Consider the following 23,779-nt stretch of genomic DNA (forward strand, 5'->3'; position numbering starts at 1 on the left):
ACAGAAGTGGCAACAGGATGAGAGTCTCACCCAAGGTCCACACTTCTGGGACAGGAACGCACCAAAGACCCTGCAGGGAAGCAAATTCAAGTTGTGATGGGGCCCACGTTTGCAATGAAAACAAGTGAAGCTAGTTGGGCACTGGCCTTTTAAACGTACAGAAATAGTTTCACTTCCACAGATAAATATGTTGAGCCTATTTTCCTTACACCAAATGACTTGGTCTTTTATTTTTCCTTTTTGACAAAGATGTAATAAGAAAAATGTTTTTACTTTTGTTTTTATAATAAAATAAGAAAACACAGCATATGTGCAATGAGAAATGGTGTCACCAGTCATCCTTGTTGCCAGGGCAACAATAGGGAGCTGAGGAGGCAGCTGTGACTGGGCTGAGGCAGGTCCAATGAGGCTAAGCCTTCCATTTTGTTAGAGGAGCAGCTAGAAATCTGGGTTTTTATATGAAACCTTCCACTTTCTAAAGGTTAACACTGACGCTCAAAAAACAACATGCAAGCTTGATTGAAATCCCTCTACAACATCTCTGTTGTGTGATCTTCCTAGCTCTGCTTGCTTATCCCTGGGATGGGAGCTCACACCCACAGAAGCAGTTTCTGTCTATGGACTGCTGTCACTACTAGGAACAGATTTCTCACAATAAGTCGAAACTGATCACTTTATAGTGCACCAGCCCGACCACCCTGACCTGCCCAGCCTCTGCATTAGTCCTAACCCTAGACTACAGCCTCTGGGCCACTTCATTCATTCATTCATTCATGCAATCATTCTCTCACTCATTTGCATGTGCATGTGTGTGCGCGCCTGTACACGCGCGCACACACACACACACACACTCACACACACACACACCAGGGACTAATTGCACAGCATCTGTTGAATTCGGTGAATCATGATGCGAGTTACCCGTGAGCAGAAAATGTGTTTTCTTTGTCCCTGAGTCTCTTGGAACCTCCTTACCACATAAGGCCTAGAACAGAGAAAGTCCCAGAGAATCCCCAGGTGGGAACACTGTGTTCCTCTGACTGGGAACACTGCAGCTTCCCAATTCCTCTTCTGGATAAAGGCTGTCAAGAAAGAAGTTTCTTGCAGACCTTGCACGTGCCTCTCCTGAGCAGCAGCCGGCACAGTGACTAGGAACAGCATTTTCTGGCCCTGTGGCCCCAGGCAAGTCACTGATGTCCCAGCCCAGGCCTCCCCATGTGTTAAATAGGGGCGTTAATGCCTACTTCATGGCATATTTTGAGGTTATCTTTTTAAAAATATATATTTTTATTGATTTCAGAGAGGAAGAGAGGGAGAGAGGTAGAAACATTAATGATGAGAGAGAATCATTGATGGGCTGCCTCCTGCAGGTCCCCTACTGGGGATTGAGCCCACAACCCAGGCATATGCCCCTGACCGGAATTGAACCTGGGACCCTTCAGTCCGCAGGCCAACACTCTACCCACTGAGCCAAACTGGCTAGGGCTTGAGGTTATCTATAAGTCGTTTTAAGAGGGAAGTGCTACATTGACTCGAGGAAGTGGGAAGAATTTGGAGTCCCACTGGGCTACAACTTTGGGCAGACAATTGAATCTCTATGAGCCTCAATTTCCTCTTCTACAAAATTGCCTACTCTACCGGCCTGTTCTTTGCATTCGAAATTAGAAATAATGATGCATGTTGAATATCCTGCACTGGAGGTTCAGGGAAGGGGTAACTGTTGTTGCCGTTACTGATAACCAGTAGAGGGCACCAAACTATTCTATAATGAAATGGAAATGAAATGAAATGAAATCGTCTTGGTAGCCTAGCCACAAAGGCAAGGAAGGGAGATCCACCAAGTAGGTAGCTTTACACACACACACACACACACACACACACACACACACGCTCCTTTTTTATTGGAAAGTTAGAAATTACGCTTTATATCATGCTATTAAGGGAGGGGTGGGGTGTGTGTGGATCACTTATTAACACAAGTACCTTTGGATTCCAAAGAAGGCTCTCCTAGCAGGGGTTCTTGTCCTTGCCCCAGTCCTTGTGTGGTGTGACCTTGGACAAGTCCCTGCCTGTGTCTGGACCCTTTTTGAAGCCCAGGAGGGTTGGACCAGGTGCTAAGGGATCCTCTAGTGCCCATGACTAAGATTTGGGGACAAATACATTTCAGGAAACATGCAGGTGGTGGGGTCGAGTGGACAAAACGTCCTCTGGATGCCCTTGCTGGGCTGGGCCTTGATGATTTATCCACAGGCCAGGGGAGCCACATTTGCCTGGCCCTGGCCTCACAAAGGAGTGCGGTTAGAGCTGTTGGGTGGTGGCAGTGTGGTTCTGCAAGTGCACATGATGCTTATCATCTTTTGTGCAGGTTGATGGCGAAGCCACGGAGACCACCCAGCCTGACAAAGAAAGGAATTCTTGTCTGCAGTTGACAGCCCTCAGGTTGACGGCTTTCCATTTGCCTGGGAGGCTGTCACTGGCAGAACAATGGCAACGAGCAGGGTGGCTCTCACCTGAGACGGGCGCTGCCGCCAGGAGGGGGAGGAGAGGCCAGGCCTGGGGTGGGGGTGGCTGTTGTCTCTCCTCCCAGGATATGCAGGCTGTACGACCTCCCCAGCCTGCATCAGGCGTGGAGAGGCTGTGGAGGATTATTTTGTGCGTAGATGATTGCGTCTCGATCGGAAAGCAGCAAGTATTTACTCTTCATTAAGAAAAATTATAATGAATTACTGATATACACAAAACATAAATCAATCTCAAACGCATTATGTGGAGTGAAAGAAGCCAGGCACAAAAAGAGTACATAGGGCATAACTCCATTTCTATGAACTTCTAGAGCAGACAAAACTAAGCTGCCGTGATAGGATCTCGAGCAATGCTGCCTCCTGGGAGAGGGAAGGCCGCCTGCGCAGGGCATGGAGGGACTTTCTCTAGGGGATGGAAGTTTTCTACGTCTTGATTGATTCCTACCACTGGTGATGACAGGAGTGCATCGTAAGTCCCTTTGCAAAACTCTGTACTCTACACTTAAAAATCCGTGCATTTTACTGTTTGCACATTATACTTCAATAGCAGTGATAAAAACGGAATTGCAAAAAAAGTGTCATGACTTTTCTCAAAATAAATACACGTTCACACTACAAGACAAAAAATACAGGCACGTTTTTAAAATAAAATTTTAAAAAGAAATAAAAATCATTTTAATCCCCTTACCCAGAGGTAAGCACGATTATCATTTTGATATCGATTGTGCCAGGTCTTTATTTTCACAAAAATGAAATCAGATAGGTTTGTAATCTGCATTATCATTAATTTATTTATGCATTGAATTGGCAAGATAAATACACAGTTAAAACTTCAAAAGGTACAAAAGGGCATAAGTTAAAAAAGAAATCGCTCTTCTAGTTCCTCTCTCCAGAGCACTTACACCCATCATTTATTTGTATATTCTCCTAAAGATACATTATGTTATGCATTTACAGTCATACATGCATGGTGAACCTCAAGGAGAAAAAACATGGTAGCTTACTGTTCACACAATTTGCACCTGTATCAACCTGTATTTTTAATATAATGTGACAACATGAATTTCTTTTCATGTCATTAAAATTCTTCTACCATGTCAGTTTAAGTACACTTTTGACTAAAGCAGAAGATAAAAACAGAAATATGCAAAAAAATTATAAGTCTAAACCTCAAAGTGTTTTCATAAATTGAATCTACTTTTATATTCAGTACCAATATAAAATAATAGGTCATTTACCAGCATCCCCAAAAAAACCTTCTGATCCTCTCCTAAAACGTACCCACTCCCTCAAAAGTACCCACTATCCTGACTTCTAATTTTTAATGAGTCTAGCCTGGGTTTTGAACCTTTGGATTATACAGGATTTATTCTTATGTCTATATTCTTTCACTCAGTAGAATATGAATGGGATTTATTCATGTTTTAGCATATAGCAACAGTTCATACACACTTGCTACCATGTAGTATTCCTTTGTCTGAACATACCACAATTGATTTATCCATTCTACTGTTGGTGGACATGGGGGTTGCGTCCAGGTTTTGGCTCTCACAGCTGCTATGAACATCCTTTAGGTGTCTTTTGGTAAATATATGTATACATTTCTGCTGTACATATGCTCAGGAATGCAACTGCTACATCATGGGGTCTGCATATGTTCAGCATTAGAACAAATAGTCTCCAAAATGGTTACACCCATTTCCACTCTCTCCTGCTGTACGAGAGTTCCCATTGCTTTACCTCCTCACCTACACAGTCCATTTTCATGGCTGCGTAGAATCTCATTATACGGATATGCCATATTTATTTACCTGTTTCCCCTAGTTCAGGGATTCCGGACTCTTTTTGTGCCCTAGACACACTGGCGCTCTCAAAAAGCTTAAGGACCCTTCTCACAATACGACCTAGTAAAGCATAAACTTCAGTATTAACACGCTGGGAACATCTAGCAACAGGTCTAATGATCGTGGTAACGTCAAAATTCCAAAATGAGCATAAGCAGAAAAATGTTTATTGACCTTTTGTGCTGCTTTTCCTATGAAATGCATATCTTAGCTTTTGCCAATTTTTAAAATAACCTATTTATTTTCAAATTTTATATAAGAACTCTTTGTGTATTATAGATATGAATCATCTGTGAAATGTTACAATTTTTTTCATTTGTCATTAACTTTGCCATTTTATTTCTTAATAACAGCTCTATGTTTTTTTTAAATAATAGCTTTATTGAGAAATAATTCACATACCATAAAATTCACCCTTTTAAAGTATACATTTTAGTGGATTTTAGTATACTCACGGAGTTATGAAACCCTCACCACCATCTAATTTCAGGAAATGTTTATCACCCCAGAAAGAAACCTCAAACTCATTAGTAGTCACTCTTCATTTCCCCAGACCCCAACTCCTGATACCACTAACCTATTTGTACTTCTATTCAGGATAGACTAATAAGATTAGCCCATTCTGCCTATACATGAACATACATACCAGTATATATACATTTTAGTGGATTTTAGTATACTCATGGAGTTATGAAACCCTCACCACCATCTAATTTCAGAAAATGTTCATCACCCCAGAAAGAAACCTCAAACTCATTAGTAGTCACTCTTCATTTCCCCAGACCCCAACTCCTGATACCACTAACCTATTTGTACTTCTATTCAGGATAGACTAATAAGATTAGCCCATTCTGCCTATACATGAACATACATACCAGTATGTGGTCTCTTACGATTGCCTCCTTTCACTCAGCATAACGCTTCCTTGGCTTATTCCTGTTGTAGCATTTGTCAGTACTTCATTTCTTTCTATGGTTGGATATTATCACATGGTAGGGGAATACCCAATTTTTTATCCATTTATCAGTTGATAGACACGTGGATTGTTTCCACTTTTGGGCCATTATGATAATGCTGTTATGAACATTCATGTACAAGTTTTTATACAAACATTTCATTTCTCTCGGGTATATACCTAGGAATGGAATTTCTGGATCATGTGGTAACTCTAACATTTTGATCAACTGCCAGACTGTTTTCCAAAGTGGCTGCATCATTTAAAATTCCCACTAGCAATGTATGAGGTATTTATGGTTTTCTAATACATAGTAAAATAAAGCAACAGTTTTCTTTATGGTTTCTGTCTTTGAGGCATTCTTACAAAGGCTTTTGCCATTTCAAAATTATGGAAATAGTGTTCCTTCTTTCTGTAATTAACATTTTTAAACAACCACTTGGAATCTACATTATGCAATGCCGGTCTTCCTACTCTTTCTGCCATTTTGATACACTTCGTAATGCAGTTCTGCCTGCCTTAGAATTATGGCAACTTTTCCCAGATTCTGGCCTGTTAGTACTCAGAGCTGTGGTTAATTGTTATTGGACTTTTTTCTTGTTTCTTCAGAAGTTTTAATGGCTGTTTTGGATATTTCTAATCAAATGCTTTTTTGTTTTTCTTTTTGGCATATGTTTAAAGAAAGTGCTCATTTGAGTGGATTTTTCAGTGGTATAAACATTTTATCAGAACTGGAAAAGGCTATAGATAGTGTTCTAGATACTTTATTTTATGTGTCCTGTCTTTTCCTGCCTTCGTTTTCTTTAGAAGAATGGGAGCCTTGCGTTTGGTGAAACGCAAAGATGAAGTCGATAGGTGGGGAAGGGACCAGGGACTCTGAGAGGAGTTGGGGAGTGCTTAAGGAACATCCCTTAGTTTTCCCAGCCTGTCCCCTATTTCTTCTCACTTTCCCCACCATCTCAGAAACAGAAAGGGGGCTGTTTCCGCTTGCAATGGTATAACCAAGCCTCGTGTTTCCAATGCCTCGTAGCATTTGTATCCTGTTTTATCCTCACTGCCATCCAGGGTTCACTAGCTCCATTTTACAGATAAAGAAACTGAGCCCCCGAGAGGGTACATGCTGAAATCACGCGGCTGGGACAAGGCAGAGCTGCATCTTAGTCCAGGACTCCTGACTCAAAGCCTCGAAAACCCCTGTTCAGAAAGGAAAGGGGGTCAAAGGGCCAGGGTGTGTACACACACAGCCCTCAAAAGGAATGTGGGGTTTTGTGGTTTGGGTTTTAGTCCCCTTTCTAAGCACGCCGCCTCGCATGCCAGCCGAGGGTGTGCGTCTGTGTGCTGGGGGTGGGAGGGGTTGCAGGGCTGCGTGTCATTCCTCAGACATTTCACAAAGGAGGCCAAAGCACTGCCTTTGTGAGGAAGCTCACGAGCCCTTTCTGGTCTCCTGCTGTCTCCTCAGAGCCCAGCTTCTGCCTTGGAATGAGATGCGACCTGGCGGTGGGAACTGGGCTTCGGTTCCATGTGACATGACTCATTAGGTGGTTTATTAGGATCTGTACGTGTGCTTCAAATTCATAAGACACCCCTTTTGTGACAATGGAGATAAACTCTGCTCCGTGGGCTCAAAAATAAAAATTGAAAAGATAAAATCTTTGCATGTCTGTGACACCACATGTCTCAATGTGACGTGCCCTTTGTGGGGGCTAAAAAGGATTTTCTGGTCAAATGTTTTGAGCAAATGCTACATATTGCACACCCCCGTTGGAGATTCACAATGAAAATTAGTATATCTGAGGCTCCAAGAAGGGGGGCAAGGATGAGACTCATTGAGTACTTAAAACCAAGCTTTATCTAATGTCTCTAACCACTGAACCCTTTCCTCAGGTAACAAACATTCAAGACTTCCTGCCAAATGACAGCTCCACGGAACCCAACTTTGCACAGTGCTTGAGCAAGGCTGATATTTTTGAGCCTAAATAAATGTAAGTTAAACCCTATTATAACAAACCCTAGGAGGCTGCCCAAATCCTTTTACATTCATGTTGTGCTTTTAAATGTATCAAATATGCCTTGTACTATTTTCAGAAACAATGTTTTTCTGATCACACAGATATTTTTATTGTGTAAGAAACATATTCTAATATACTTTCATCTGTATTGCACTTATTGAGTTACTTGGAGTCTCTATTCATAAAATATCTTATTTTCAAATTCTTTCAGTATTATACCATCATTAATTTTTATTGAAGTTGCATATAAAGCTTTTGCGAAAATATATAAATGGATTTTTCCTTTAGGGCATTAAAATACTTTCTGATAGGATCTTCTTTTATTATAAGAATCATTGATGAGCCCTTTTAAATTTTTAGGAAATATAGAAAAGCAGAATAAAACTCATTATCTATTCTCTCACATAAACCACTATTAACATTTTCATCAAGTCTTTTCTTCTATATATAGTTTTTACATGGTTGAGATCCCACTTCGTAATGTCTCTTCTTTATTATGTAACATTATTGCAAGAGTATTAGCGTTTGTTTTTATATTCAATGAATGTGAAAACCCCTAAGGCATCAATGAGGTTGCATCTCATTGGGTCCCTCTGCAAGCCCCTCCAAGCCTAGATGCTGAAACCATCCCTTCCCTTGGTCAGACTTACAAAAAAAACCATTTAAGATAAGACTCTGCCTTCCAAGAGGTGTTGGCGGTTTTGATTGTTTGGTGTCCAGCAGGAATAATTAAGATGTTCCTCATAGAATGCAGAGAAATGCAGGGCTATCTCAGATATGACCCTAAGCTGTGGTCGGCAAACCGCGGCTCGCGAGCCACAAAGTCAAAGGACCAAGATTAAGAGGGACGGGTGAGTTCTCCATTCACGTTATGAAGAAAATGGTAATAAGTGACCTTCCCTCAACCACCAAGGTTTGCTTTTCCTTTTCTCCCAAGTTGATGATAACATGAACTATTGCACGCTTCTTTACAGACTGAACTCAGGGTAAAACGCATAATCGAATGTGGTCCTGGGGAAAGCCTTTTACAGCTGAGGTAGTTGAGACTCAGGGGGCTTACTGGTTTGGTCAAGACTCCTTTCAGCTCTAAGTGATGGATCAGAGTCCTAGGCCTGGTCTCTAGCCCCTCCCTGCTCTGGGCAGGCCTGCATCCCTGCTCCAGGCAGCCATAAACGCCGTGTAAATGTCAGACAAGCACGGCTGTCTTTTGCCATGTGGAGCTGGAAGATAATTCAATCCGATAGAATTAATGGGCTTATTAACAAAATCCTTCTAATTCCTCAGTCAACTCATCTGAGCCCTCGTTCTGGGTCCTCCGTTGCTGGGTTTTCATCTGTGGCTGACAGAAGCTGCACGTTCAGAATAAAAACCACGCGGGGCTGGGAGGTGGCTGTGGGTTTCATAATGGCCACAGGTGTTCTGGGCTGCCTTTCCGCTTCCCCCTTTTCACACTTTGCCAGACAACAAAGACATGACGACGAGGACTGGTTTATAGGTACCTCTCTGAGGTTTTACACAGCTAGCAGCATTTGCTGGGCAGAGAAAGTAGAACTCAAAAAACAGCTCCAAAACCTTGGGTCTGGACGGTAGTTTAGGCTTAAATCTGAGTAAGAAAAGTTTTTGTTTTGTTTTTAATTAGAGTGAAGTTAAAAGAGATTTCTAACCAGGCCATGTGTGAGGCTAGAGTTGGAATTTGCTGGTGACAGCCAGAGAATGGTGAGGAAGGAAACAAATTATCTGTATTTGTTCCTTTAAAACAGATAAAGTTCACCATGAAAGGCATGCCCTTTGCCATTTGACGCCATTATAAATAGATTTGGTTGCCCAAGCCAGAGGCTAAGAGGGCCCCAAATGGAACCTTTCCATCTTTTATTCTAATCCCTCTGGTTTTCCAGAAAGACTGGGCTGGGAGACATAATTTCCCAGTTTGGGTCTCAGTTTTCTCATCTGTAAAATGATCGATTTTTAAAAATATATTTTCATAGATTTCAGAGAGGAAGGGAGAGGGAAAGAGATAGAAACATCAATGATGAGAATCATTGATTGGCTGCTTCTTGCATGCCCCACAGTAGGGATCGAGCCCACAACCTGGGAATCAAACCCTGACCTCCTGATTCATAGGTCAACACTCAACCACTGAGCCACACCAGCTGGGCTACAATGAAGGATTTTGAACGCACAAACCCTGAGGGTACTTCTAGTATAGTTTCTATTATTTTTATATCATTCAGCTTAACAAACAGCATTGAACACATACTCTAAGGCAGGCCTTGTTCCCAAACAGAGCCACTGTTCATTAGAGCGATGAGGCTCATGACACAAAGCCAAGCCCGGTGCACAGATGGTGCAGGAGATGCAGGGGCCAGAGGAGTAATGGGCGGAGCCAGGTGGACAGACAAGGAAAGACGTTGTGGAAGAGGTGGCATCTGATTGGGCCTTGAAGGATGAGAAGGACTTCAACACGTGCCGATGCGGAGAAAGGAGTTCTAGGCAGGGGAAGAGCATGAGCAGCAGGGATGTAGGAAAGAGCAAGGCCCGGCCACATAAATCATGAGGTGAACATGCCCAGGACACAGGGCTGAGCAGGAGAGTCATTAGGAGGCCTTGAATGCTAAGGCAAGGGGTGTGCCGTTCATTGCGGGGGGGGGGGGGGGGGGCTAAGGCAGAGATGTGATGTCATCAGCACTGCACTTTAGGAATACTGCTCTGGGAAAATGGGCATAGTGGTTTTCCCAAAGGCCCCCGAGGTGGTAAATGGAGGTCCTGAGATTAGAACCCACCCAGACCGACTCCCAAGCTTATGGGTATAACTCTCCATAGAAACACTGTAATGAGCTTCAAATCTACAACTGCTGTGTTTAGACGCCAGCGTCCTATCCAGAGGGATACACCGGGAGGAAACAACATCTGACAGGAAGGAGTGGAGATCCACCTGCTAATGTCTAGGTATAGTGGCTTGAATGGTGGCCCCTGGAAAGATATGCCCACATTCTAATCCCTGCTACCTGTGAATATCACCTTATATAGCAAAAAGACTAAATATTATTTTCTATGGCAAAAGATGTGAATAAGGATCTTGAGACTTAGCCTGGATTATCCGTGCTACCCCATATATCCTCATAAGACAGGCACACAGAGAAGAGGAGGAAGCAATGTGACCACAGAGATTGGAGTGATGTGGTCACAAGTTAAAGAAGGCCCATAGCCATGAAAATGGATTCTCCCCCAGAGCCCTGGGAAGGAGCGTGGCCCTGCAACCCCTGGGTTTCAGACTTCTGGCCTCCAGAAAGCTGAGAGGGTATCAATTTCTGCTGTTCTAAGCCACGAAACCTGTGGTACTTTGCTCCAGCAGCCACAGGAAACTAATATATTAGGTTACCTTTTGTTAAATTTAATTAATCCATTTAAATTGGCATTACATGCATACGGTTTGGAATTATTAAAAGGTAAAGGACATATGCTGAAAAGAAAATCTCCCTCCTTTCTATGCCCATGAGTCACCAGATTTCCTCCCCAGAGGTACCACACTTAATCGAGAGAGAGAGAGAGAGAGAGAGAGAGAGAGAGAGACTACAGAATTTTGCAAATTGACAGAATTTTGCAAATTGTCCCTGAATAATCTGGAAGGTAGCATGTGGTCTTGGGGTAATGAAAACACAGCTGCCCTTGCAGACAGACAGACAGACCTGGTTCCAATTCCATCCCAGTTCCAACACACGCAGACTCTCTGGGAAAGCTTCCCAGCCTCAGGGGCTTTGGCTTTCTCCTCTGTGAAATGGGGATTATCGTGAACGTGTCCCACCTCTCGGACTGCTGTGAGGACTAAGTGAGATGGTGGGGTGAAGCTCGCAGCAGACCGGTACGTGGCTGCGTGGGAAGCTCCCACCTTGTGAACGAAGGTCACTGCTGCCCACCTGGCCTGCTGCGGGTGCTTCTCAGCTCAGCATCTCTCCACCTGGAACCGGCCAGCATGTCTTTTGCTGACATGCCTAAGAGATAGGACTGCATTCTTGTCATTCCAGGGTTACTTCTGTCTGTGGTATCTTCTTTAAGTGTTGATGGAAAACCAAGGTTATGTAACATCAAACACCCAATTTTTTAAACTCCTTGAAAGAAAGTCGTGAGCAATAGGGGGAAGCAGATGTGCCTGGGCCGCCAAGGCAGGATTCTGGGCCTTTGCCCAAACTATCCCTTCACCTGCAAGGACTTTTGTCCCAAGAACAAAAATTCCAGCAGCGACAATCAATGGGGTCTTCAATGTAATAGAAAGCACAGGAGGTAGAGGATCCAAAACCACTTATTTATACTGCAAATTTGTCCAGGACTCTTCCACCCAATGAGCCTCGGGTTTTTGTGTTTTTTTTAATCTGTAAAATGAGGATAATGCTCTTTTCCTACTTATCTCAGAGTTGTCACATGGGTTACAAAGAAAATCCAGGACCAACTTACACATTACCTGCTCCATCCCTTTTTTTTTACAGGTGAGAAAACTGGGACCCAAAAAAGGCAAGTTACCTGCCCAAGATTACCCAACAAGTCAGTAGCTGAGCTGGGGCTGGAACTCAGCCTTCTCTTAAGCAGACAGATGAGATGTATGTGATAAGAACCATAATATACTATGTAAAGGTCATTTGAGGTCGCTCGTCTTAATGATGGCTAGACCTTGGTCTACCTGTTTGTTTTTCTCAAGTTTTGTCCAAAATGGATGCAAGCCTTGGTCCTCTGCCTTTTGGTCTCTGAAGGAAGGGTGTGGGGTATTTGAATTACCCCTGCAACTGTGGGCGTCTTGTCCCAATCCCCTCCTGCCCACCGCTGCTCCTGACAACACCCACCCCTCTGTGCCCCTTGACCAGGAATTCAGGGAATGAGTCTTGTGCATAAGGCCACTTGACCTTCTGCAGGGTGACATGTTGATGGGGGCAGGTTGCAGGGAACCTTTTAGTGGCAAATGATTCTTACCTGGATTGGGTAAACATTCTTTAAACCCACACATAATTCTCAAATATTTGTCTCCCTGACTTGGACTTTATTCTTCCAAGTTGTATGAAACTGGAAAACAACTTGGGAGGTTTCTAATAAATGTTTACCACAACCCAAAATGCAATGTCTTCTTTCTTTTTACCTGTCATTAAAAACAAAACAACAGCTCTAGCCGATTTGGCTCAGTGGTTAGAGTGTTGGCCCTTGCACCCAAGGCTCATGGTTTCAATTCCCAGTCAAGGGCACATACCTCAGTTGCAGGTTTGATCCGGACCCCAGGTCGGGGGGTGGGGGTGGGGTGGTGGTGGTGGTGTGTGCATGGGGGAGGTAACTAATCGATGAGTCTCTCTTCTTCCCCTTCCATCCCTCCCTCCTACCCCTCCCCCCCAAGAAAAAGCAATGGAAAAATATCCTTGGTAAGGATTTAAAAAATTAAAATAAAATAACAAAAACAAATAATACTATTGGAGAAACAAGGCTGTTTACATTGTGTTGGGGGGAAGTGGTATTTGAATTAGCAGAAACAGGCAAAAAGGAAAAGGAAATTTGGCCACATTACTCTACAAGAACAAAAAGGCCCAACGCTCTATTTCCTTCCCTCATATCTAGAGACACCAAGAACAAATAAATAGCAGGATTTAAAGGAATCAATCAGTTTTCACTTACAACACCTTAGATAGTCTAGAATGAAATAACTACAGAGAGGTCTCCTGGGAATGATATACTTCCTTTTACTAGTGTATTTTAAACCTTCATATGTTTTCATGTGACTAATTAGCATCCTTTCATTTCAGCTTGAAGAACTCCTTTCAGCATGCTAATTCTTTTTTAAAAAATATGTTTTTATTGACTTGAGAGAGGAAAGGAGATGGGGAGAGAGAGAAACATCAATCCGCTGCCTTCCACATGCACCCTGAACCCAAAACCTGGGTATGTGTCCTGACCAGGAATCAAACCAGCAAACTTTTGGTGCATGGGACAAAGCTCAACCAACTGAGCCACAACCACCAGGGCTCAGCATGCTGATTCTTATTCAAATCAAGCTTTACCATGATAATTGCAAAATGATAATCTTCCAACCCTCGCACTTCCTTCCTATTAGTTGGTATTTTACTATAAGCAAGAGCCCTTTCCACTTCCCTATGTATTCCCCCATTTATTATTGATCTATTAATTATCAGTTCAGATTTATAGATTCCGATTTGGGGGTTTATTATTCCTTATTTTCTTAATTATTTTGATGTTCAAATTATTCCAGATTTGGCTGGTGAGAGCCCCCCAAGCGGATTCTCATGTCTTTTTGACACGTCCCCATCATTTTTTGAGCACTGCCTTACTTCCCAGCTCAAGATGTACCAAGCTCCCCCTGTGAAAGAAAAGCATGGGGATTAAAAAAAAAAAGTGGTGCTTAAAGTTCAATAAAGACGATTGTACACAGGCAATTAAAGGTAGCAATTTAAAATAATTATTCTAACTATTTAACACACACAGGAATAACTATGCATAGAGAGAAAGGACAAGAAGAAAATGCTAGAAAAGAAGAAGAAACTCCTTTGGGGTTGTGAGAATATTTTTCATATTGCTTTCTTCCCCCTGTATATTCCAGATTTTATGTAGTGAGCATGTTGGGAAAATTATGTAAAATATTTTTTCTTTCTAAGAATAATGGAGTAGGCCAGCTCTGAGAACATTACAAAAGGATTAATAAATATGTTAACAAGCACTAATAAAAATGTACTGAAAACATGCCTTCACCATCACCCATTACACTATAAAACAAAGTTATCTGCCACAACCTGGTACAGAATCAGGCCTAGAAAATTGTGGTTCCTAGACCTAGTCCTGCCATGTACGCCTGGGTAACTTTGGGCAAATCGCTTTGTCAATTTGGGCCTCGGCTTTCTCATCAGAAAAAGGAGGTAATGTCTTCCTATATCTGCTATGCAATGAGGCTCAAATGAGACTGTATATATGAAAACTCCTTTAAAACACTACAAAGGTAAATAAGGTTTTAAAAAATGTTTGCTTACAGCTTTATTGAAAGGTTAAATTCTTAGCAATTTCCTTTTAAATGAGTGGCGGGGGAGCCCCTCTGGGAGTCTTGGGGGCCTGTGGGTTCTATCGATAGCCAACAGCAAGGTCCCCACGGCTGCACCTTCAGTCGGGGTCCCAGACGCAACCTTGGGAGGAGGGTTTGTGTGACAGTGAACTCTCAGGAAGTGATCCCAGGCTCACTGGTAAGGAAGAGGGGGAATGGGATCAGAAAGGACAGGAGGCCCAGCAAGGGCACCTATTGAACCAGCCACTGCGAGGGAACTCCTGCAAGTCACAGTCCAGCATCATCCTGGTCAGGAGCAGGGAGCTGGAGTGAGTATTAATACCTCTGCGTCCATCTGTTCATGGAAAAGTGGGCGGGGTGGGCCTCCTCCCAGCACCTGGAGCTCTGCTGTGTGCAGGCAGAGCAGATCCCAGCACCCGAGGACAGTCTTCTGACAAAGATGCAGACACTGGCCATAGGTAGGCTCCAGCTTGGGAAAGGGGTCCGAGTGGATATGGGTAGAGCACTGACGTATGGATAGGCTGGACATTCACAACGAAAGGAATAAAGTGAGAACCAGTGTCACACATAGGACAGGCCTTTGGGAGGCACTGCCATTAGGTACACGGAGACTGGGCCCAGGGTGGTGAAGTGACTTGCCGAGGGTCACACAGGTGGCAGTCAAGATTCCAGATGTGGTGTCTGGGTTAGGTCCATCTGGTCTGTCCAAAACCTGTGTGCCCTCTTCTATGCCATGTTGCTTCCCACTGAGACCAATGCCTTTTCTATGAAGGGCCACCCATAGAGAATCCGTCACGTGCCACCGAATCTTGCAGACCTCCTACCTTCAGCAATCCCAGAGTCCCCGTGGTGTCCTCAGGAGGGCATCCGTGGCCCCTTCCCCACAGTCACCTTTTCCTCTTGAATTTGTCCAACACAAGGCACCAGGATGGACTGAATCACGACTTTCTGAACTCCCAAGAGAGGTGCCTATGTCTCAGAGACAGGGTGGCCCATCTCCTGGCTGCAAAGACGCTATTAGTGATTTGGGGAGAGTCGGTTAGATAAACAGGTACCATCCCAAACAAAAGACCTTGTGAGCTCATCGCTTGTTTCTCCTTTATTGTACTTAAAGGCAATTTCCCCACATCCTGCTTTCTGAACATGAGCGAACATGTGGAGGAGCCAGACACACAGAAGCCCAAGTCACGCAGACCTCACATCTGGCCGTGGAGCAATGGTCCAGAGCCCAGTACCGGGGCCGGCCCTGCCGCACACCAGCCGAGGGACCGTGGGAAGGATGTCATCTTGTCAGGTCTGAGCATCCTCATTCGTGAAGTGGTATGGCCATACCGGTCCCATCAAGGAACTGTGAGGATCTATGACATATCTAGAGGGCTCCATAAAGCCTCGAGCTCAATGCACACGTGAAGGTACCGTAATCCACATTTGTTCTACCAGCATGATTTTTATAAAACCAAATGCAGTCATTCCACTTTCTGGGGATCATTGATCCAACTCCCGCAGACACCCAGACACCAGCCAAGAGTTAGGATATAAATTTGCAGGGTCCCCGGGCGGCTGTACCAGGTGACGTGAACCCAGGCACCTTCCTCCCAGTGAAGCAACCGGCCCCAGTGCCCAGTGTGTTTTCTTCTAGGCAAGCCTGACAAGCTTCGTTATTGTGTCTGCTTTCTCAGAGGAGAAGCAAACAAAGACTCAAGCAGCTGGCCCACTGACCCTAGCCAAAGGCAATATTTAACAGCCTGACAGGAGAAATGTCCCAAAGAGTTTAAATGACAGCTGTATTCACTCAAAATCATAGTCTGGGGTCGAAAGCCTCCACATTCCAGGAGCCGCTGTGTCAGTAACGACTCAAGACATGAAGAATAAGTCGCTTTGTGATCTGTGCTCTCCATTTCAGAGTGCAGGGGCAAGGAGTAGAAAAGATGGCAGGAAAAAAAATGTCCACTAGCACTAGGAATTAAAGTGAAAGCACGTTGAACAATAACAAGCCTGTGATGTTTAAGTTAGCATGTATTTTCTGAAATAAAAACACCTGATGCTGGTGATGATGAAGAAAAACGGGTTCCGGTAAAACAAAAACTATACAAATGTCTCAAAAATAAAGAAAAGGTGAAGTGAATTTTAATTAAATAAAATATGACATTCTACATCCACTAATAGTGGACAATTTGAAAACTATACAAAAATGTGGAAAATTGCTTATGTTACACGAGAAACTACAAGACACTAAATTGCATGTGGAGACCAACCACAACTGCCCACAACTATATGCCTAAGAAAGAGCAGAAGGAATATCGCTATGTGTTCCTTCTTTCCATCCCTCCTTTCTTAGCACGTCACAGATAGGGGAATTGAGGCCAAGGGGCTGTCCCTGCTGCTGGGAGCCTGTCACTACAGTTTCCTTGTGGCCTGCAGGGGTGCCTGAGGGGCACGGTGGAGAAGCCGGTGACCATGCACCAGGAGGGGCAGGGCATAGAAGACATCTGGGGGTGGGGTGAAGAGGGCTGGTTCAACACATACCTGTGGCACAGGCGCCTGCTCAGTGATAGGCCCTGAGGGACAGAGGGCAGTGAGACCTGGTGCCCACCCTCACCGAGCACACGGGAGGGAGCAACGGCCTCTGCCTGAAGTGGTCAGGGAAGGCATCAAGGAGGAAGTGTCATTTGGAGCTTGAAGCAGGGTGAGGACATGTGGCATGCTGGGGCCAGTTTGTGCTAGTTCATGAGACCTGACTGCTAAATTTTCAGGAATCTTGCACACCGGTGCTTAGAGATAGCCATTATTAAAAATAAATTATATAAGCTTACAATTTTATAAAATAATATTTGAGACAAAGGTAGTACCTCAAACTCATCACATCCTCATTATTTTACTATTATCTTCACCCTTGAGCTTGTTTGTACTGTATCAGCGGTGGGGGTACTATAGAATCGTGTGCCATCATGCATCTCTCCCCAACTCCACATTCAGTGACATGTCTGGAGCTTGAAACTGGCAATGGTGGGAGTACTTACACCTTGGAAATGGGCAAATGCTACAAACCAGGACTTATTTTAATGTTTTGTTGATCGTAGAGCTTAGACTCTCGACTAAAAAGTGATGGAGAAAATGTTAATAATGCAGATTAAATTTAAAAGTCTGTCATGTCTACAGTGTTTTATATTATCAATAACATCAACATATGAGGAAATTTTTCCAGTATTTCAAAACTAATCTGATTCGGAAAAAAAAAATTACCTTTGCCATTGATGAATGAGTGAAGTTCCATTGTATGTCTTCATTATGTCATTTTTGTCTAACTCTAACTCTAACCTTGTATAAATGAAAATATCAGTGGACATTCATACAAGAACTTCACTCCATGGCATGAGTGACTTCTTTGCGGAATCCTATTAGTAACCAAGCATTTGTTCATAGTTTGATTTTGTGACACTGTTGTTGGTGATAGAATTATAAAAACTGATAGTGGATATTATAAGGAATTGCAGCACTTGAAGTTAAAGGTGTATGGAATTTACAATAAAGAGTATTGCATATTATTATTTGTAAATTTTATGCTATACATTCTTTATATCAGGAAAATGTGTATTAAACTTACATATATATATATGCACCTTTTTTTAGGAGCATATGTAAACATTCCTACACACCACTGGTAAGGACTCAGGCAAAAGAGACAGGGCAGGAGCGGGTAGAGCAGGTTACAGCAGGGGATGTAAAATGGAGTCTACATCAGAGCGACCCTGTAGGAGGTGAGGTAACTGCTGTTTCCAGAGGACCAGCATCCTCACTGCCCTAGATTCCTCCAGCCCCAGTCCTTGGCCCAAGCAGCATTCAGGAGGAAGGAGGAGGCTGTGGGTGGGGCAGCTCCCGACCTCCCAGTGAGTGAGCCTGGCTGGAGCGTGTACTGAGCCCAGACCACCCCAGGAGGAAATGCCTTGGGGCCACTGGAGAGAGGAGACCCTGCACTTTCAAAGCACCCCAGCAGTGAGACAGCCGGAACTGGGAGGGCCCAGAGATCTCACGGAGTGCCAGCTCTCTCAAGGTCACAGAGGAGACAAGGCCGAGGCAGGGACTGGAGGCCTGGGCAGGCGGAGCTGTCTCCATGGGGCCCTGCACATCCAACCTGACACCTGTGGCTTCTGCCCTTCAAAGACACACACTGCAGGCCCTGGTTGCTTTGTTTTCCTGCCTGATGCTGCCATTGCTTTGAGTCCTACTGAGGCAGGAAACTGCAAGAAGGTCTGTCTTTGGCTTTGTTAGGCATGCCTGGACTCCATGCTTCCAGGAGTTACGGACCAGGGAGGTGAATTATCACCATCCCAGGCAGCCCAAGTCCTTCTCTGACCCCTTCTGAGGACAGCGGTTACAATTGGGTTCTCCCCCCGCCCTGTTTCCTCCTTGTCTTTGCTCCTAAAAGCCCAAGTAAAGAATGCGATGGTTTCAGAACTACCAATAAGTCTGGGTGGATCTGGTCCCTTTCCTCGTCACGCCTATGAGAAAACTGAGGTCGGGGGATGACCTCACAAGGAAGCAGGGTCAGGGAAGAGCCCTCATCCTCCCTGGGTCCACAGTAAGAAAACAGCCCTACAGTCTACGGCCATACCACCCTGAACTCGCCCGATCTCATCTGATCAGGGAAGCTAAGCAGGGTCAGGCCTGGTTAGTACTTGGATGGGAGAAAACAGCCCTATAACGGGAAAGCTCTGCCTCCCAAGCCTCCTGAGAGTATCAGCGTTTGGGAAGAGGCCTGTGTTATCATAGAACAAGCATGGCCTTTGGAATCAGACAGACCTGAGGCCAAATCCTTGCTCCTCTGCTTGAAGCAAATAAATGGAGGTTCCCGAACCTCGGGTTCCAACCTTGAAAGTAGGATTAGAGCGACGTTAGGATTAAAGCTAACATATGAGACGTACCTGACACATGGTATACGCTGAATCAATGGATATGATTGCTATTAGGGGACTCTAGGTCACCAAGGAAGTCCTGGCACACGGTCTGGAACATGACACAGGCTGGTGGCAGAGGTGGACGGAGAAGCGGCGTTGGCTTCCCCAGTGCGTTACCTACTGCCTTTAGGTTCTTCCTCCTGTGACTTGCATGCCTGAACTCCAAGTTCACCTGGGAGCTGTTCCATTAGACACACATTTCCTGAGCGGCAACTGTGGGCTGGGTCCTGTAGGGTTCCTGCCCTTGAGGAGCACCCAACCTGATTGATAGGCGACGGGCGTGTATATGCAGAGCTGCAGTACAGGGCAAAGTGAGAGTCTGGGTGAGGAAGTGGAGTGCGAGGTGGGCCTGAGGGGCCGAGGCAGCACGGGCAGGGAAACACACAGGATGAGTGCCCGCCTGGCAGTTTACAGATGGGCAGAGGGGCCAGGGCTTGGGCACACACTCCCAGGAGCCCTAAAACCTGGCTCCCCTGCCTCTCCATCTATTTTAGAATTTATCTTTTAGGGAAAGCTGGACTGATACAGTGTCAATAAAGAACCCAGCAGATATGCAAGAGCTTAGTATGAACTTGTAGGCATAAAGCAAACCAAATATGTTAAGCAAACTGAGAGTCAAAAGTCTTTTGTATGCCTTTCTAAGCTAATAGTTCACAAAGAAGGTCACCTCCCACCCCTGGTGAAGTACATGTGAGTTTGTGTTATTAAGTGGTGTTTACAAAGTATTTTGGTCTCCAAATCACATCCACATCCACGTGGACGTCAGATGCAAGAACGAGAACTCATGTGGGACAGCACTTGCTCTTTCAAAGCCAAGGTTTGAGCTTGGCGTGTGGGACGGGGAATCAGGGGCCTGTGTTCCAGTGGTCGGCAAACTCATTAGCCAACAGAGCCAAATATCAACAGTACAACGACTGAAATTTCTTTTGAGAGCCAAATTTTTTAAACTTAAACTATATAGGCAGGTACATTGTTATTAACTTAATTAGGGTACTCCTAAGGCTTAGGAAGAGCCACACTCAAGGGGCCAAAGAGCCGCATGTGGCTCGAGAGCCGCAGTTTGCCGACCACGGTTCTAGCCAATCTGTGCCTGACTTCCCTGTGATCTGGGCAAGTTCTGTCCCTCTCAGGACCTCAGCATCCCTGTCTGTGAAATGCAAACATTAGGCTAATGGCCTCCCGGGGCTCCTTCCAACCAGAGTTCTTAAATCCTGCCATTGTTTTTTGGAGACTTGTAGCAGCCCTGGGAAGTAGACAACATTGTGCCCATTTTGCAGATTGAGAGCCGAGGCTCAAAAGAGGGAAGAGTCAGAAGTCGCCAAAGAGTCAGGGGCTGAGCCAGACAGAATGCAGAGCCCCACACTTTTCCTGAGTATAACTCCTAGAAAACTCTGCATGTACACATGTGCATGTACATACATGTGTGTGTATCAGGGTTCATGTTTCCACATGTGCCCCAGAGCTGCCCTGCAGCTGTTCCTGGATGCTGCATGTGCAGGCTTGTTGGCTGGGCCTGCCTGTTCCAGGCAGTTCCACCCTGTGGGAGGGGGAAGAAGAGGGAAGGAGGGGAGGGACAGAGCTACACCTACATTTTTGTGCTGCCCACTGATTTCAGCTGCTGTGTACTTAGCTCAGTCAGAGTGACTCCATACATGGGCAGTGGACCAGAACACTCCCCTCCAAGCATCACAACTGACAAGCTCATCTCACAGCTGGGATCCGGGCCCAAGGGAGCATTCATGGCCCTTCTTGCACATGCACACAGAAACAAACACACACACATCTACACGCACCCAGAAATGCACGCTCATGCACGCACTTAGCAAATGCTTTCCCCTCTCTGGCCCCAGTTTCCTCGTCATGAAGCCGTCTCCCAACATGGGAGACAGATCTCTTTGCCTTGCCAGATGATCCTGAGTTCAGAGACACCAAAGGTGGCTTTGCAAACTGTAAAGTTCTGGGAAGATTCTGCTCCTCCAGTCTGCCCACACGAATGTCAGAGAACAGGCCTTTTCCCTTTTCTTTAAGGAATAAAATAAGCCATAGGAACTGTCTTTAAATGAGATTAACTCACTCCAGTTTTAACTACGACCACACTGGTGGTTTCAACCTCGGAATCTCACTGTTTGGTGCACCCTCCCTCCACTAACTCTGGACCGGTTTGACTGCAGAGGATACCAACTCACAACGCAGGAGATGATGATATAGTGAGGTGATTAACAGACTGGACTCTGGAACCAAGCTACCTCGGTTCAGATCCCAGCTCTGCCACTTGCTGGTTGTGTCCTGTTGCCTCAGATGTGCTGTTTGTTCTGTGCTCAGGTTCCCCATCTGTCAGGTGGGGTGACTATAGTACCTATTCCATTGGGTACTTACAAGTGACTACACACACAAAACTCAATAAGAGTGTTCCCCCCACCCCCTTGAAAGCAGGGTAGATGGTTATGGACATATTCAGGTCACTCAGAGATTCACTGCCAGTGCCAAGGCTAGCCTGAGGCCTCCCATGCCCCCTTCTAACCTACACTGGCTTTGGGGGAACGCTCTGTTAGAGGAAAGGGCAACTACTCTACCCCAACTCCCTGCCCACAGCCTGTGGGGAGGTTTTCATGAAGGAGGCGCAGGCCCTCGCTGGTTGAAAGGAAAAGGTGGGGCTCTCTACAGCACTAGCATCAGCTTCCCCTGTCATCTGTGCCAGGACTTGTGGCAGAGGGTGAGAACCCAGAAATGTATCAGAAAAGGAAGAAACTAAATGAAGACTTGGGCTCCCGTTTCTGCTCTGCCCTGATAACGGGTGACCCAGGCAAGTCACGTTTCCTCTCTGAGCCTTTGGAGACAACGCTGGTTGCAGTTTTTAAGGCAAGGGCTTGATGTGCTCAGAAATGTCACATTCCAAAGGATGTCAACAAAAGGCACCGGTCAGCCTGGGGAAGGTATGAGGAGAGATCAGACGTGGAGGCTTTGACTCTAACCTACTGAGCTGCTGAGAGCCATCATAGGAGCTTATTGTTAAAATATTACTTATAGGAGCAATTGTATTTGCAACTCAAATGCAGCACAAGAAGCCAAGACGCAAGAGGTCAAGTCATGGGAGCTGAGTCTGTTCTGAAGGCACCGCCCAGAGCGGGAGATCTGGAGGGGCCCCACTGTGTAGAAGAGTTGAGCACAGGGGTTCTGGTGTTAGCAGACCTGGGTTTGAATCCCTGCTTAGCCACTTACTACAGCAGAACGGCCTTGGGAAAGTCCCTCCGCTCTCTCAGCTCTCTCGGCAGGATTATGTAACGTGGTGGAGTGAAAAGCTCTTGCCACGTAGCTCAATAAATGGAAGACGTTGGTCTTACTTCTGATCCTCTTGGTTTCGGGTGATAGAAATAAAACTCACACTACCTTAAGAAAGCATTTTATTGTTTTAAGTAACCCAGAAGAGCAGGGGTAAAGCTGGCCTCAGGGAAGTCTGGGACCAAGGCCTCAGACACCAAGACACTCTCTCATCTCTAACTGTGGGCTTCACTCCATCCTGACACAGATAGGCTTCCCCATGGGCAAGGGCATGGCTCCTGACAGCTCTACCCTTCACATCTCCATCACCCATCAGGAGAGGAGTCTTTTCCACCAGCTAAAAATCTCCTAAGAAAGGACACTAATTTGTCTGGCTTGGGTCATGTGATCATGACCGGACCAATCACCACTGGAGTCCTCTGATTGGCTCAGCCTGGGTCATGTGCCTAGGGCATCAAGGAACATCTTCCTAGAAGTAACAGAGGAAGGGGATGCAGTTCAGTTTTCTTCTCAGAGCCCAGCACATGGGTGAGGCAGGGGAACCGTTCTCTCCCCTAGGTGCTGGTGATGGCATGAAGCCACTTCTTACAAGCGCTACATCCTCTTACTGTGCTTTTGCTGCCATGTTTATCCTACAACCTACTCTTTGTAGAAACAGCTCCACTTAATACAGCTTAATGCTGCCTAAATCCACCATCTTCAGCTGCTGTTTGCAGAGCTTACGTAGCGCTCGCAGACGAAGCCCAGGCACTGTGGCAGTCTCATTGAGGCCCAGCGTAGCTCCTTCCCCACACCAGCCCATCGTCATCAGGCAGCAGGACCCTGGCTTCATTTCCTCTACTGACCCTCGGCGGCAGATCTCAAGGAGATTGGGGGTGTTGTACTTAAAGCAAAAAATGATAGTGCTGGAGGGACCTCAGGGACCACCTGGCCCACTTCACAGGTGGGGGTCTGAAGCCAAGAGAGGGCCAGGGGCCTGCTTACCCCAGGACACAGAGTTCCTTTGGGAACTGCATCTGCTTCATCACAACCCTCAGCCTATGGTTATCAATTAATATTAGGTGAATGAATGAATGAACTGAGATTTGAGACCTGGCCTCTTGATTCATAGGTTATTATTATTGTTCTCAGATTCCCATATTATTTCAGCTGTATCATTCTGTTTTCCCTTGAACC

At 45.2% G+C, this 23,779-nt stretch overlaps 1 long non-coding RNA gene across 1 annotated transcript in view; it reads right to left on the reverse strand.

The window, feature by feature from the left end:
- The window catches only part of LOC106726836, a 61,620-nt gene continuing 37,841 nt past the window's right edge, over nt 1-23,779 (reverse strand). Inside the window, exon 3 of the long non-coding RNA XR_001362948.1 lies at nt 1-70. This is a non-coding gene — a long non-coding RNA (uncharacterized LOC106726836). The remainder of the gene's footprint in view (nt 71-23,779) is intronic.

Source organism: Myotis brandtii, unplaced genomic scaffold (assembly GCF_000412655.1).
Source record: "Myotis brandtii unplaced genomic scaffold, ASM41265v1 scaffold320, whole genome shotgun sequence".
In the NCBI taxonomy this organism is placed as follows: domain Eukaryota; kingdom Metazoa; phylum Chordata; class Mammalia; order Chiroptera; family Vespertilionidae; genus Myotis; species Myotis brandtii.